Source organism: Eriocheir sinensis, unplaced genomic scaffold, assembly GCF_024679095.1.
Source record: "Eriocheir sinensis breed Jianghai 21 unplaced genomic scaffold, ASM2467909v1 Scaffold790, whole genome shotgun sequence".
Lineage (NCBI taxonomy): Eukaryota > Metazoa > Arthropoda > Malacostraca > Decapoda > Varunidae > Eriocheir > Eriocheir sinensis.
Window position 1 is genome coordinate 83,916 of NW_026112154.1, and position 13,942 is coordinate 97,857.

Here is a 13,942-nt window from a genome sequence, read left to right on the forward strand (position 1 = left end):
CAAGGAGTTATCGAGACACCTCTCAAGTCGGAAGCCAGAAGGGGAGTCTTCCTTGGGGGAAGTTGTGCCCCCCCCCCCCAGGCGGGGACTCTGAGGCAATGGTGCGCCATTTTTGAATTTCACTTTTTTGGGAAAAGGTGTGTATGTTTTGTGAATGTAGTGTGGTGTGGAAAGCGAGAGGATCTGTCTTTAGAGAGCATCCTGAACTGGCCTCTGGTGTTGATGATACAATAAGGAAACGGAAAGTGAGGAAATTGGAAGGGTCTATGGAGGGTTTCAGCACTCTCCTCGCTTTCCAAATATACCTCACCGGGAGTGGCCTACGCCCGTTAGGTACGTGTCTTCCTACCTACTCCTACTTTTACTATCCCTACTACTACGACCACTACTACTGCTACTGGTACTACTACTACTACTACTACTATTACTACTACTACTACTACTACTACTACTACTACTACCACCACTACTGTTATTACTACTACTACTACTACTACTAGTACTACTACTACTTTTACTACCGCTACTAGTACGACCACTACTCCTGCTAATGCTACTGTAACTACTATCAAGACTACTACTACTACTACTACTACTACTACTACTACTACTACTACTATTGCTACAACTGTGCTTCCGTGCTGACACCCTGCCTGATCAAACTCTTACGCCTCTGCCTGTCAACATCTACCTTTCCTTCCTGCTGGAAGTATGCCTTCATACAGCCTCTGCCTAAGAAGGGTGACCGTTCCAATCCCTCAAACTACCGTCCTATAGCTTTACTTTTTTTTGTATATCTAAATCTTTTGAATCAATCCTTAACCGGAAGATTCAAAAGACCTTTCCACTTTTGATCTTCTATCTGATCGCCAGTATGGGTTCCGCAAGGGACTTTCTACTGGTGATCTCCTTGTCTTCCTAACTGGCTCATGGTCATCCCCTCTTAGCCATTTCGGTGAAACCTTTGCTATTGCGCTGGACATATCGAAAGCCTTTGATAGGGTCTGGCACAAATCTTTGCTTTCCAAACTACCCTCTTATGGTTTTTATCCTTCTCTCTGTACCTTTGTCTCAAGTATCCTCTCTGACCGTTCTATTTCTGCGTGGTAGACGGTCACTGTTCTTCCCCTAAACCTATTAATAGTGGTGTTCCGCAGGGTTCTGTCCTATCCCCCACTCTCTTTCTATTGTTCATTGATGATCTTCATTCCAAAACGAACTGTCCATCTTTACAGACCAAACAGTTAACATTAGCCAAATGTTGTCGGAATGTAAGTTGTTTGTCTTGTCCATTGGAGTCATTTGCGACCATCCTGCTATCTCTACCGTGATGTTGAGATCAGGACCAAAGTCAGGGTCTTAATAAATGCTATGGGGCTACAACTTTGACATGACCTCATGGCTTTGTCCACCACTGCAGGCCCGGCAGACTTCAGTTTTCATGCATGGGCTGACACAAGGACCATTGCTATGTGGGTTTGAATTTGTTAGCTTTCCAGCTAGGCTGACCCCCCCGGGCTCCCGCTCTTGTATGGCCGCCCTTTCCGCACCGCAGTGCCAGCCCACCGGCGCGCCTTCGCTCCCGAGTGGCAGGCAGCCGACGAGGAGTGCGACGCCAAGCAGTCTCTGAGGCGGGAGAAAGCAGAGCGGTACTACAACCGCTCCGCAAGTCCGCTACCACCGCTTCGCATCGGCACACCTGTACGGATACAGGACCGTACTTCTAACCGCTGGGACAGGACGGGGACAGTGGTTGGCATCGGTAAGCATCGAGACTACCATGTAAAATTACCCAGTGGGTGGATATTCTGGAGGAACCGTCGCGTTCTGTGTCATCGATATCAGCAAGTTCCCGATGCCGGAGAGATGCCACAGACTTCGGGGATACAGGCTTCACCTTCCACCGAACCCCCAGCCACTCGCTCAGGAGCTAGCAACCGTAGCGTACGATTCTCCTTGCCGACGCCTGCAGCACCGCGTCGGAGTACACGTAATCGCCGATGTCCAGACCGCCTCGTCCTTTCATCTTCGCCCGGGGAGGGAGATGTAAGGAGTGTTGCTATGGTTATAGAGTCGAGGCTTCACAACCCATCGGCACCACAGCGACGTCAGCTCTCTGCACCACGAAGCCAGCAGAACCCACCTGGCCGTCGCCCTGCTGCTTCCCACCATTTGCAGTCCACCTCTGCTTGTTATACGCACAACGCATCTGTACCAGCCTGCAGTAAACTTTGCACTCACATCTGTTTATCGAACCTTACAGGTAACTATGGTAATCAACTTTCTTTCGTTTCGAGAGAGAGAGATAGAGAGAGAGAATTACAATGACACAGATTTACATAAAAATTCAGATCACACATTTGTGGTCCAGACTAGGTGATCTAGCCTTAAATCTAAGTGATTCTACATTAATCAGATAGCTCCAAAAGTTTGCATTTCTACTTAAGTTTATATTAAGTTGAAGGAAGTGTCGGTCAAGCTTGCTTTTAACGCTTCCTTGTGGGGAGTATCATGATAATTCTTCAATCGTTTACAATTACGAATTTGATTTTTTTTTTTTTGCTCATTTTTTGAGACCAGTGCTTCTGCGGGCTGTTCTTGTTTTAGCTTTAGTTTTACCCTTGACTGCCTCGTATATTGTAAAATTAGTACTTCTTTCATCAGCGGTACCCTCTTTTTATAGTTACCTTCGTTCACTCTCCTTACCTTTCCTTACCTATCTGTTCCGGTCCATTCGGATCCACAACATCGTAACCCAGCTGTTTGCCGGCTTTGAGAATGGCGTGCATGAGTGGTGTTCCCCAGCGCTTTATTCTCAACGCTGGCAGGGCTGAAGCCGCGGTGAAGTCTGTACCACAACACAGAAGATAACATCTTAATCGACTTCTTCATTTAGAGTGAAGGAAGACACTTAATGTATAGTACTGGATTGATGATTGCGATGGGTTTTGAACAGTCCCTATAGATTATACAATTTGATGTATGCTTACTAACATTATTTAACCCACAAGAAATGGAAAGTGAAAAACTATCCCATATTAACGGTCAAGCTATAAAAGAGAACAATACCATTCTTTAATAATTATAAAACAAACTAAAATAAACTAATGATAAAATAAGCTAAACTTAAATGAAAGCTAAAATAACTTACAGAGAAAAAATAATAATTTACACAATCTAACCTGTCTCCAGGTCGTCGAACAGGACCCCAGTAGTCTTCAGACTTCTTGAAGTATTTAAGGACATGATCGTAACCCCAGCCCGGATTACCCATTTCCTCCCAGTTGTCAAAGTCCCGCCTGTTGCCGCGCCCATCATCCAGTTGATGGTGGAGGAGCCACCCAGGGACTTGCCGACAGGAAAGTGACACGACTGTAAGGATATGTATTGTAGCTATGAGAAGGGCTATGATTCACTTGCGACTTTGTTAAGCAAAGAGGCAGCTCAAACAAAATAACAAGAAACAACAAAAAGCCCAATAAAAAAAAAAAAAATGTGGGACCAGAAGAGAAGTAAATTTCGGGAGGAGGTGTCTTAATACTCTCCTCTTAAACCAATTAAAGTCGTAGGCATAAGGAAGTACAGACGGAGGAAGGCTGGTGCAGAGTTTACCACCGGAAGGCACAAAAGAATGAAGATGCTGGTAAACTTTTTGCATAAGGGATTTGGAGATTTAAGGATGAGGAAGAGTGGAAAGTCGTGTGCAGTAGGTCCACGGGAGGGTGGCACGCAGTTAGTAACTTCAGAAGAGCAGTTAACATGATAATATAGATAGAAGATAGAAAGAGGCGCAACACTGCTGCGGATTTCTAATAGGTGAAAGATTGCTAGTAAGAGAGTGGAGTTGAGGTGACGAAGGTGTGGAGCCCTCCTTGCTTGAGATGCTTACTCCATACAAAGGCAGAAAAGGCCTCTCTATATGGACAGCACCTGGGAGGAAGAACAGGGCTGGCGGAGACGAAACAGAACACCTAACCTCTAGGAAGCTGATTTACCGGAAGAGAATGTGAAGTTTCAGATAAGATTTTGAGTTAAGAATCGACCAAGAATGTCTATTGTGAAAGAAGGTGACAGTTGTGTGTTATTAAAGGTTATGTCGATTTGACAGGTGGAGAAGCTGAGTTCCATCTGCCCCATTCGATAATGATAAGATCTGAGGTTAAAGCATTCAGCAGTGTTTTCTATTTTTTTCTACATAGCAAAGGAGGCAACTCAAGGGCAAAAACAACAAAAACGGCAACAACAGGAACGACAACAACGAAAAAAAAAGCTGCTAGACCCTGCTCCAAAAAAAATTAGAAAGAACGAGTCCAAACAAATTGGTCAATTTATAGTGAAGTGAATTGTCTTGTTACAATTCTCTTGAATGATTTTTAAGATCAGTTGTAGGCAAAATGTTTGAGTCGATATTAGCCAGGAGCATTCAGGATCATCTGGAGAGCAGTGGTTCTCAACCGGGGTCATGGCGGACACTCTCCCCGAGGGGCGCGAGCACAGGACGAGAGGGGAAAATTCACGAAAATCAATGGCTATTTGTAATAATAATAATAATCATAATAATAATAATAATAATAATAATAATAATAATAATAATAATAATAATAATAATAATAATAATAATAATAATAATAATAATAATAAAAATAATAATAATAATAATGATAATAATAGTGTGGGCCAATACAATAATAGCCTAGCCAAGGGCTATCTATCTATCTATCTATCTATCCATCTATGGTGGCATAGCTGGGGGAGAGGGGGTTGAGTGGGTATCGCAGGGAGGAGGGGGGCCCCAACTGCATTGAACCAGCTTTTGGGGGGCCTAGCTTGCAAAAGGCCCTGATCTACAGCAGTGGTTCTCAACCAAGGGGGGGGGGGACGGGACGGACACTCCCGAGAGGAACGAGGACAGAAGGAGGAAAAATCACGAAAATCACGGACTACTGGCTTTAGTAATAATAATAATAATAATAATAATAATAATAATAATTATATTATTAATAATAATAATAATAATAATAATAATAATAATAATAATAATAATAATAATAATAATGATAATAATAATAGTAATAATAATAATGATAATAATGATAAAATTATTATTATTAATAATAATAATAATAATAATAATAATAATAATAATAATAATAATAATAATAATGATAATAATAATGATAATAGTGTGGTAATACAATGAAAGCCTAGCCAAGGGCTATCTATCTATCTATCTATCTATCTATCTATCTATGGTGGCATAGTTGGGAGGGGGAGGGGTATAGCAGGTGGAGGCTAACTGCATTGAACCAGCTTTGGGGGCCCCCAGCTTGCAAAAGGTTGAGAACCCTTGATCTAGAGAAACAAAGCTTACTGAATGGCTCACAGCATGGGTTCCCGAAGGATAGGTCGTGCCTCACAAATCTGTTTTCCTTTTATAATAAAAGTAATTGAGGCGGTGGGGATATGGGTTGACCGTGCCCCGGCCTCAGTTGACCCTGCCCCGGCCTCAGTTGACCCTGCCCCAGCCTCGGGGGTACACGTGTGTCTGCTCCTCAGTGTCTCGACGCTTTGGCTCCTTATCTGCTCCCAGCAGTTCCTGAGGCTGTTCTGTTGCTGTAGTGTGCTGCAGTGACTGAACAACAACTACTACTACCCAACACTCTGCTCTGCTAGTGTTATTTCTGATTCATTACATTCCATCACCTCACCTTAACACACTTGCTTTCCTTCGCTGTACTAACCCCATACATCTCCACAACCTCACAGTGGTGCACGCAAGCTCCTTCTAAACGTTCTACGTATTTTTTCCTATTCATTTTCCAGGAAGTGTTCATATTAGGTGCTGTTTCAGGCTGTAATTTTCCTTGTTAAACAGAAATTTCCAGGCCACCAACACCCCTTTCATAAACCGTATTCCCAGGGACCCTTTGTTTCACCGGGACCCTCTGTTTCACCTACGCTCCATGGAAGGATCAGCCAATATGCCCTCAAATTTGAAACGTTGTTCTAACTGTGGCCTTCGCCAAGCTCCATGATACTTTAGGACAAGTAACAGGGCAAGCAAGACTTGCCGTTTCTTGCATCAAGGCAGAGCAAGATGAAAGAAAAATCAAGCACCTGGAATCCACGATCCACTCGTTAACTTACAGGACATGAAATATTTGTCGGAGCGATTCACAGCGTTTCGCGGGTGTTCCTGCTCATCTACTCACGGGGTACCTCACCCCCTTCCTTCCACCTTGCTTCTCCCCATACAGCAGCCTCCCTTCTCCCTGCCTCCACCTCCTCGCTAGTGCCTTCTCCCTTCACTTCCCCCTCCTCCTGCATCTCCTCTTCCTTCCCTCCTCCAACCCTTCTCTCCTCTCTCCCCTCTCCCTCTCCTCACCACTCATCTCCCCTCCTCACCCGCCCTACTTCTCTTCCCTTTTGCCTCCGCTGACTCTCATTCAGCACCCCCCTCTCCCCTTTCCTCCATCTCGTCCCCCCCTTCCGGCTCTTCCTGCTCTTCCTCGCATTCTCTCTCCTTGTCCTCCATCATATCACCTCCCCCCTCCTCTGCTACCGCTACCTCCTCTTCCTCCTCCTCCTCCCCCACCTCCCTCCCTCTCCCCTCCTCCCCTGCCTCCCCCAACACCTCCGCCACCACCTCAGTCACCTCCTCCTCCCCCTCCCCTTCGACATCATCCCTCTCTCTCTCCTTCGTCCACTCATCGTCCTCCTCTTCCTCCTCCTCCTCCTCCTCCTCCTCATCCTCGTCCTCCTCCGCCTCCTCCTCTTCCTCTTCCTCCTCCTCCTCCCACTCCCTGCTGCCCCCCCCTCCTCTCCTCCTGTAGCAGCTTCCTTCCGTCTACTGACAAAGTTAATAAGAGGAAAGTACTGGTGGTTGGGGACTCTCAAGTCAGGTTCATTGACAGGTACTTTTGTTCAAGGGATAGGAAAATAGGCTTCAGTGTGCTTTCCAGGGCGGGCATCAGCATGTATCTGACAGAATGGCGGAAATTTTAGCAGGGAGGGACACAATAATCGTCTTCTGCAGTTACGGTGGTAATGCCATCAGTAAGGTGGGTAGCGAAGAGATATTCGGCGCTTCAGGAATCGTTTGCTAAGTGAGGGACTTCGGGGGATGCCGGCTGTTTGTGGGGTTTTGCCGAGGAGGGGTTGGGAAGGATGGCTTTCAGAACCTTAGCAGTAAACAGCAGGCTGGCGGCCCACTGTAAGCGAAATGGTTGGCTTTTCCATGACAATTAGGACCTCTTCTACAATAAAGGCACCTTGTATGCCAAGGATGGCGATGCACCTGTCACTCCAGGGGTGGAGGTTCTCGCTCCCTCGAGCGATCACTTAGCACCCTACAGAATTTTTTAGAAGTAGGCGAGGGAGGGCCTGTCAATGCATCGCAGACTGGGACTAGGGGCGCAGGAGAAATCGAAAAGGTATAAGAAAGGATGGGCTAACGACTTATTACACCAACAGTAGGAGTCTCAGGGAACAAGATAGATCTACTGAGGGGAAAGCATGTGTCGAGAATTCGACATTATAGCTATCACGGAAACATGGGTAGATACCTTATATAAAACTTCATGTCTGAGTATAGAAATAGATGGTTACCAGATGTTTTCCACCAAAAGATAGAAAAGGGAAGAGAGGGGGAGGGGGTGGCACTTTATGTTAAAGAAGACACATACTTAAATGTTCCACTAACAACTCTATTCAAACAAATGGCGACTCAGAATCAGTTTGGGTGGACGTCCACAAGGGAAAGACAAACTAATTCAGGGGTTCTTACAGGCCACCCAACCTCAGCAGGCAGGACACTGATATATTGCAAGAGGTAGGCAGGGCGAAACAGGAGCAAAAAATGTCTGCATAATGGGGATTTAACTATAGGAATATAGATTGGGAAGACGTGGTGGGTGATCTAGAGTCTGAAAAGGATTTTCTATGAAAGTAATACAAGATAATTTTCTCAAGCAGACAATAACAAGGAGCCCACCAGGGATAACAACATTCTGGACTTGGTCTTAACTAACACCGAGTATATGATCAGCCGAGGACTAGATGTTGGGGAGAGGTGGGTGGCAGTGATCACAAGGAAATTAGGTTTTAAATTAGACTGGGCGGTGACCCATGAACTCAACCCTGTGTTGGTGCCCGACTTTAGAAAGAAGCTGAGTTATGAGGGGCTCAGAAGACACCTTGAGGAGGTAAATTGGGAAACCTTAGGGCTGAATGAGGCCAGATCTCCAAGGAGCTGGAACCGAGAAGAACAGGAACCATAGCAAGAAATGACACAATAATGGGCAGATTAGAGAAATTGCAGAGGGTCCCTGAGAACAGCATATCCCTTACCAATGCACGTAGGAAGGAAATAACGACCCCAAATGGATGACCCACATAAGACTCAAGCATGGAAATAGGCTTGAAGCGAAGGGAATTGCTATAGGAAGAATAAAAGAACGAAAGGAGATCTCCACCTCAAGGGTAGGTATGTTGAGCTAGCCAGGTCGGTGAGGGAAGAACACCCGCCTAGCAAAAAAAGAAATTATGAGATTAGGAGTAGCAAACAGAGGCCAAGAGCGATCCCAAGAGGCTTCTTCAAATTGTACAGGACGAAAACAAAGGGACAGGAATTGGACCGTTGAAAACAAACACTGGGTGAGCTCGTTGAGAATGGAGAAGATATGAGCCAAATGATGAATGACTATTTCCTCTCAGTTTTCACGCAGGAAAATCCTAACAACCATTCCGGAGAGGAAGTTCAGATATATGAGAGGTGACAAGGAACGACAAGTTGAAGGATAACCTGATCATCACTGAGCAAGTAGTCAGGATGAGTTAATTGGTAGGTTGAAAGAAAAAAGGAAACAAATCGCCGGGCCCAGACTAAAAGTATTCCAAGAAAGGTTCTGAAGAGGTGCACAAAGGAAGTCTTAGTGGCCCTCTTGCCCGACCTATCTTTAAAGATGTCGGTGAAATTCTGGTATGTGCCCAATCAAATGGAGAAGTAGCTAATGTGACGCCGATTTTGCAAAAGGAGAACAAGTCAGCCACCTCAAACTATCGCCCAATTAAGCTTAGCATCAGTTAATGGGAAAAGATGTTAGAGTCGAAGTATAGCCCCGGAGCATTCAGGGACAGCCTAGAAAAAGCATAATTTAATTCATGATTTACAACTTGCCTTGGGTTCACAAAAAGGGTAAGTCTTGCCTTACTAACCTGTTGTCTTTCTACACTAAAGTAATCAGGAGGCGGATTGACAGAGATGAAAACACATGACATATTACTATCTAGAATTTCAGTAAAGCGTTCACGACTAAGTCCCTCATCACTGGCTATTACTGAAATTACAGGCTCACGGCACGTAGATGGGGAAGGATTTTGAACTGGATCAGGGCGTGGCTTAGTAGTGAAAGGAAGCAGAGAGTGCACATCAATGGTAGGAAATCTAGATGGGGCAGCAGTGTTACGGAAGTGGAGGTCCCACAGGAAGAATCGGTGCCTTCAAGTCCTCCTGCTTTTTTTATTATTTACGGCATCAATGACTTGGACTGACAGAAATTAGTAGCTTGATGTCAGTGGATTCGCAGATGATACACCAAGATCGGTGAGAGTAATCAATCAGACTAGCGACGCTACCGTTCTCCAGAGATGAGCTTGACGAGGCCCTATATGATTAAGGCGAAAGTGGCAGATGGAATTCCAATGTCAGGAGAGTGTAGCATTTTGAGTGTAGGTAGGAATAACCCCTTACACAATTACTCCTTAAATGACAACCTCATCTAAAGCAGGTCTGGAGGCGTGAGAGAGACTTAGGAGTCCTAGTGAGCGCTTGTGCACCTCCGTCCTGGGGCTCAATGCAAATTTCGGAGGCTAAAAAAAATCGGGCAAACAGAGTACTGGGTTTCATCTCCAAGGAAAGCGTGGGCAATAGGAGCGCTGAAGTCATCCTCCAAACTTTACTTAGCACTAGTTCGACCTCACATCTCGATTATGCAGTTCAGTTCTGGTTCCCCCTATTATAGAATGGATATCAAGATGTTAGAGATCTCTGTACAGAGGGATGACAAAAGATGATTCAGGGGTGAGAAACTTGCCTTGAAGACAGGCTGAAGCATTTAAATCTACACTCTCTAGAAAGGCGAAGGTTGCGAGAGACTTGATCGAAGTTTATAAATGGATGAAGGGCTTTAATAAAGGGATGTCAATAAGATTTTGATAGTAAAAAGAGCCAGGTAGGACGCGTGTCAGTCAATGGTTTAAGTTAGACAAATTCAAATTTCAACAAAGACATAGGCAAGAATTGGTTCACTAATAGAGTGGTGGACAGAATGGAACAGGCTTGGGAGCCATGTTGTAGGTGCCAATACCATATATACATTCAAGAAGAGGTTAGATAAAGCCATGGATGGTGAGATAAGGTGGGTTGAGTGTACAGGAGCTGCCTTGTATAGGCCAACCGGCCCTGCAGACTCAGACTCCTTATGTTCTTATGATTCTTATGCACTCTGGATACATTATTGAACCATTAACCTTTGACATGACACTTAAAGAATGTCTGCTGCCAGTTTTGTTGATCATAAGTACATGAAGTGGTTACTGCCTTCTGTTTCCCTGCCTGCCTTGACAACTTATCACTGGAAAACATGTAGAGACATTTCTCATGATGTTTGTAAGATGTGTGTGTGTGTGTGTGTGTGTGTGTGTGTGTGTGTGTGTGTGTGTGTGTGCATCTCATTATCCCTGCCAACACATTTTTTTCATTTTCTCCATGCACTTGCATGAACCTTGTCACTAAAACAGTTTTTATATGGTGTTTCTCGGTGAGTGTTTAGTCTGAGTATGTGGCATTTACAGTGGTCAGCACTGCCCTCACTGGTCCTTTAGCACACAAAGGTGTGTCACCCTGCCGTCCAGGTGTCGTCCAGACCACTGCCCTGCTGGACTATGAGGCCTCCACCAGCCACAACCTGACGGTGCGGGCGCGGGACCCCTTCACTGGGGGCCACACGGACACCCACGTCACTGCCACAGTCATGGACGTCAGTGACAACCCGCCGAAGTTCAGCCGTTCCGTCCTCAAGGGAGACGTGTCGGAGGCTGCATCACCGGGCCACGTGGTGCTGCAGGTGAATTACTTCATCAAATATTACAGGTTTTCTACTTCTTTAACATGAAAATTTGACCATAAACTCTTTTTTAAATATGATTCCTGCTATTTAGTAACATTTCATTGTTAATCAATCAAAATGCATCTTATAACTTGATAAGCTGATCGAAAAATCAAAGGTTTGAATTCTTTTGCATTGAAAGACACCTTTACCCTCTGCCTCGTACAGGTTTCGGCAAGTGATATGGACACAGGCCCGGCGGCTCAGTGCGCTACTCATGTCTCAGGGAGTGCAGCAGCTTTGAGGTGCGCGCCGTGGATGGTGCCGTCACACTCACCAAGGAGCTGGATGCAGAGACTGAGGCTCAACACGTTCTGACTGTCCTGGCCATGGACTCAGGAATACCCAAGCTCTCCTCAACCGCCACAGTGGTTATTGACGGTAAGTTACGTGTAGACAGTAAACACTTGTATAGGCAGAGTAATTGTGCCAAAGGTGAGTTGTATGCATGAAGTTTCTTCATCATGGTGAGGTACTGAACGTTATGGCTGACAAGAAGGTATATTCCACACCAGCTGGTTTTTAAAGGTGGGTTTCAAATAGAATGCATCCAGGGCGATAATTAAGTATAATAGAAATATGAATTGTGAATATAGTAAACCATTTTTTTTTCGATTATAAATATCTAAAGAATTAAAAATCTCCAACTCTGGGCAGGACACGCATGTAGGAGGGCAGAACAAGTGGACAACAGTAAGTAACGCCAGTATATCTAGTCATATTCTTAAACATTGCAGCACCCAAGCGCTCATATTTGACTAAGATTTCACACAGGAGTTAGTTGTTTCCATGGGTAGTTTGATGTTTAAGATTTGAGCCTGTTTGACCCTCATTATAATGTACCTCGAACCTGAAAAACACTCTAGGAAACCGACTAAGCTCCATTTTGGCCTTTAACAAATAGTTGATGTGAGGGATGGAAGCTGTCAGACCTGACATCTATAGTCGTGTTTTGTTAAGCCAAGATGTTTTCTTTGCCTACGGTTGTCAGACTTCAACGACAACCCTCCAGCGTGGCGCCAGGACAGCTAAAACTCCTGCCGCGTGTCGGCAGGGAAAAACCCGGCGCCATGTGGTCAGCGGTGTCTGCGCCCCAGACGCTGGTCAGGTCACGCCGCTCAGTTATGCCATTCACTCGGAGACCGAGACGCCATCTTCAAATCTGATAAAGCTGACTGGTACAAGGTTCATATAGTATAAATGACTAGACTTAAACCTTCAACAATGGCCATCGTTTATTTAATGAACTTAAACCCGGCTCGGTCCGCACAGACGGCCATCATTCAACTAATCAGACTCTTCGCACCACTTTGAATGTTTAGATCAAATTCTGTGCGGGTACTTGCCGAGTGTCTGCCAGCATAATTATCTGACCCTCGTAGATTTGAAATAAGATCATTAGTCCTCACTGAGCAGCCCTGGAACCGTAAGATACGAAAACACTGGGAAACACAGGACAGGATAGAGAGTGAAGAATCATTCTGAGTACAAGGATAACAGTGACGAAAACATTGTGAGTAGTCACAGCAGGCCGCTTGCCCGCTCATCACCACTTGTAGCAAGATTTTAACTATGATGTAAATAAAGAAAAAATAGTGAAAGCATGCAGTAGTGAGAGTGACCTAGAAGATTGATGGTGTTATGGCTTCATTATCATGTGCCACTCTAGCCCAGCAAGTGCTCCAGCGTGACTATTACACCCCAACGTATCGCAATTTGGATTTCACCGCTGTCTTCAGGAGTTAAGACGCTTCTACGAATAAACAACAACAAAATAGAAGCTGTTTTTACCCGTATCCAAGACCATTTAGTGAAAACAATGCCCGTCGTTTAAGGGTTAAGGAAGCTTGAAGTTGGAGAAAAATTTACTTATAGTTCAGGGATACGTGTTGGAAAGAAAGCTGTTTGATGAAGGGTTGCAGGCACGATTGTTTGCTCCTGCAGTGACCAGAGTGGTGCAGGAAGAGGAGATGGAATGTTGGCTTGAGAATGGTGTAATTTTAACTATTGAAAGGTGGATCTTTTTCCCCAGGTGTGTTGACGGTGACGGCCCACAAGCTCAAGGACGTGGCCTCCCTCACCCTGAACCTGTCTGTGAGTGACAGGGTGCACGGCCTTGTCTCAGGGCTGCTCAACCACCACAGGATATAATAGGTTTATTACATAGAAGCTAGTTTCGAGGAGCTAACTAGTTTTACTTGCACGTTTACAAAATAATAGCATATTAAAATCTATTTTTTTTTATATGAATAGGATAGTATTCCACAAAACTTGTGGTATTCTCTAATGCTTAAAAAGCGCCAAAGAAAATGTACTTTTATGGCTGACTAAATTAAATTCAATATTTTTTTTATTTTTAATGCTTTAATGAATATTGAATTGAATAAAAAGCACAAATAAAGTATGTCAAATATATGAAGTTTTATTTATACAAAAAATATTTACGTACCTATTCTAATAAGGTTTTAATATTAACTGTAAACAAACGCCTTGCCTGTTCGTTCTGATGAATATTTCGACCACGGACTATTCTCGTTTTTTAAGAAGACAGAAGACCGTAATGTTAGTAAATATAATCCATATAATTTTGAAATGGCCTTGCGACTTTGGGAATTTGTTAGAACAAATTACTTGTATGTTTATTTTTACATTTGTTGTACTTGACATGAGACCGAATGTGCATCAGGCACCTGCCCACCTTGCTGGCGGCGGCGGGAGTCAACCAAGACACTCACCTGTGCCTTCCTGAGGAAGACGGGCCAGCTACAACGTCT

The 13,942-nt window shown here is 44.5% G+C and overlaps 1 pseudogene; it reads right to left on the bottom strand.

Annotated features, from left to right (window-relative positions):
• Positions 1-8,008, bottom strand: part of LOC126994419 (glucose dehydrogenase [FAD, quinone]-like) — a 75,280-nt pseudogene extending 67,272 nt beyond the window's left edge.
• Positions 8,009-13,942: the final 5,934 nt, after the last annotated feature.